Source organism: Penaeus monodon, chromosome 20 (genome assembly GCF_015228065.2).
Source record: "Penaeus monodon isolate SGIC_2016 chromosome 20, NSTDA_Pmon_1, whole genome shotgun sequence".
In the NCBI taxonomy this organism is placed as follows: domain Eukaryota; kingdom Metazoa; phylum Arthropoda; class Malacostraca; order Decapoda; family Penaeidae; genus Penaeus; species Penaeus monodon.
The window spans coordinates 11,425,862-11,426,175 of record NC_051405.1 but is presented as its reverse complement, the minus strand read 5'-3'; positions in this window follow the sequence as shown (position 1 = coordinate 11,426,175).

Below are 314 nucleotides of genomic sequence, written 5' to 3'. Positions count from 1 at the left end.
AGAAAAAAAAACACGTATGAATGACGAAGCACTTTTAAGGAAACGAGTTCGTTCTGGATGCTCATAAACGTGGCAAGTACTCTTTAACAGTATATACCAGTTCTTATCACTGCGTATTCATGGTTGTCCTGTTCAAGCACAGAAGATATTCTTAAGATGCAAAGCTTTTGAGTGATTTTTCACTGGATATGTTGCAATTCGGGAGAAAATAATCTGTTCAATTGCATTTATAGTGTTTGCATATCAGCTTTATAAAGTGTTAGACGTTGTGCAAATATAACATATATTTGTTTTTGCTTTTGTGATATCCCTTA